We start from the raw sequence: 2,732 nt of genomic DNA, 5'->3' as shown, positions 1-2,732 counted from the left end.
GGGGATGGCAAAGGATGAGATGGTTAGACAGTGTCATAGATGCAACGAACATGAAATTGAGCCAACTTCAGAGGACGGCGGAAGACAGGAAGGCCTGGCGTGAATCTGGTCCATGGGGTCGCGAAGAGTCGAACTAGACTGTGCGACTGAACAACAACAAGAATGGAACACTCTGTCTGGGGCAGTCATGCTCTGTATTCTTGGGTGCTGGGGGAGGCAACAGTGGGAAGGCTTCTGGAGTTCCGACCCCACTGGTGGACCTCCTGATGACACCTGGTTTTTGGCCACTGTGTGACACCTGCCTGATCCAGCATGGCTTCTCTTATGTTCTTGTGTCTGGGGCAGTGATGCTCTGTATTCTTGGGTGCTGGGGGAGGCAACAGTGGGAGGACTTCTGGAGTTCCGGCCCCACTGGTGGACCTCCTGATGACACCTGGGTTTTGGCCACTGTGTGGTGCAGAGTGTTGGACTGGATGGCTTCTCTTATGTTCTCTTAAGTGGGTCTTTGCTTAGCGCAGTCTCTGGAAGAGGGTGTGAGAGTCAGGGGCTCCTGATGGCGTTAAGTCCTCTGCCCACCTCTTTGTCCCCCCTTCAACGAAGCAAGGAGTGGTACAGTTCATTCCTCGGGGTCATTGAATTCAGGGTGCTCCTGACTCTGTGGCATTCCCCCTTCTGTCTCTGTTGCACTGCCCAGTTTCCTCCCAGGCAGCAGTGCAGTTTGGAAAATTGATTGTCGCTGTGTGACAGGTTTTATAGCTCCCAACGTCATTAGGTTCCAGATGACTGGTTCTTTTGAACGCAGCTTGGAGCTACTTGTGTGCTGCCTTCATTTTTTTTAACTTGAACCTCCCATATGGTTGCCAACTCCAGGTTGGGAAATTCCTGGAGATTTGGGGTGAAGTCTAGGGATGGCAGGATTTGTGAAGGGCAAGGACCTCACCTGGATATAATGCCATAGAGTCCACCCTCCAAAGCAGGCATTTCATCCAGGGGAACTGATCTCTGTCATCTGGAGAGTGGCTGTAATTCTGGGAGATCGCCAGACCCTACAAGACCAGGAGGAAGAAGAAGAGGAGGAGGAGGAGGATGGATTTATACCCCGCCCTTCACTACCCAAGGGAGTAGAGCGGCTTACAAACTCCTTTCCCTTCCCCTCTCCACAACAGGCACCCTGTGAGGTAGGTGGGGCTGAGAGAGCTCTGACAGAAACTGCTCTTTTCCAAGAACAGCTCTGACAGAACTATGGCTTGCCCAAGGTCATCCAGCAGGCGCAAGTGGCGGAGTGGGGAATCAAACCCGGTTCTCCCAGAATAGAGTTTGCGCACGTAACCACTACACCAAACTGACTCTAAAGGTTCATAAACGTAGCCTTGCAGTCATTCTCTTGCAAATTTGACTTTGAGTCAACATGGTTCCATTTAATTTCACTGCAGCGTTCCGGTCCCTGCACCAATAACAAGCTTTGGGAGTGGAGACTGCACTAGTGTTTCCCCTGAATCAATATGCCCTTCCAAAGACAAGTCTTTTGTCCTTTAGGTTTCTCTGCCTTTCTTTGTTAACAGTTTTCAGATGTCATCGAGTTCATTTTTAGCAAAGGGCCTCCTTTCCTTTCCTTGCTGCAGCTGGCATTCTGGAGAAAGTTCGCCCGGTTTTGACAAAAGAAAGCCCTGCCAGTTACATCTGTGCTTTCGACTGGAGCGTGCTGCCCGGACTTCTGCAGAGTTACCGTGTTTAGGGAGAGATAGTGACAGAAAGATCATAGAATCATAGAATGTTAGAGTTGGAAGGGACCGTGCAGGTCATCTAGTCCAACCCCCTGCACTCTGCAGGAGCATAGCCGAAAGATAGCCCTACATACCTACAACATACCCGAAAGATGGTCGTCCAGCCTCCGCTTGAAAACGTCCAGCGAAGGAGCATCCACCACCTCCCGAGGCAGACTGTTCCACTGCTCAACCACTCTTACAGTTAGGAAGTTTCTCCTGGTATTTAGCCGGTAACGACTCCCTTGTAATTTCCACCCATTAGACCTAGTCTTGCAATCCGGAGCGAGAGAGAATAGATCCCCTCCATCTTCTACATGACAGCCCTTCAAATACTTGAAGACTGCAATCATGTCCCCTCTAAGCCTTCTCTTCCCCAGGCTAAATAGACCCAGCTCTTTCAGCCTTTCCTCATAAGATTCCAACCCTCTCACCATCCTGGTTGCCCTCTTCTGGACACGCTCGAGCTTGTCAACGTCGTTCCTAAAATGTGGTGCCTGAAACTGGACACAGGACTCCAGGTGAGGCCTGACCATAGCAGAATAGAGTGGAACTACCACCTCCCATGATCTGGACACAATGCTTCTGTTAATTCATCCCAAAATTGCATTCGCTTTCTTCGCAGCCACATCGCACTGCAGGCTCATGTTTAGCTTGTGCTGATGCTGGTGCCCCCCTGGCCCGCCCGCCTTGGAGTCATCAGGGGGCTCCAGGTGAACTGACCTCTGTTTCTTGGAGATCTGTTGTAATAGCAGGATATCTCCAGCCACCACCTGGAGGTTGACAACCCTAGGTCACCTGCAGATGTGGGGGGAACCATATTTGTCACATTGGATGAAGCCTTGGAGCCGGGCAAAGCGCAAGCCAGGGATGCACTCCACAAGACCCTGTAACGGTGTTACGTTTGTGGGGCCGCTTCGCTGCTTGTGCTGTGTGCAAGATCTCCATGTTTCTGTGGATTGCCCCCCC

General features: G+C 51.4%; 1 protein-coding gene across 1 annotated transcript in view; it reads left to right on the top strand.

The window, feature by feature from the left end:
• The window catches only part of LOC107114963 (unconventional myosin-Vb-like), a gene marked incomplete at its 5' end in the record, with an annotated part of 93,467 nt that overhangs the window by 3,300 nt on the left and 87,435 nt on the right, over positions 1–2,732 (top strand). The window lies entirely within an intron of this gene.

This window comes from Gekko japonicus, unplaced genomic scaffold (genome assembly GCF_001447785.1).
Source record: "Gekko japonicus isolate JY-2015 unplaced genomic scaffold, Gekko_japonicus_V1.1 scaffold3633, whole genome shotgun sequence".
NCBI classification, from domain to species: Eukaryota; Metazoa; Chordata; class Lepidosauria; order Squamata; family Gekkonidae; genus Gekko; species Gekko japonicus.
Note: the sequence above shows the minus strand (reverse complement) of the source record. Positions and strands in the feature narration are given on the sequence as shown.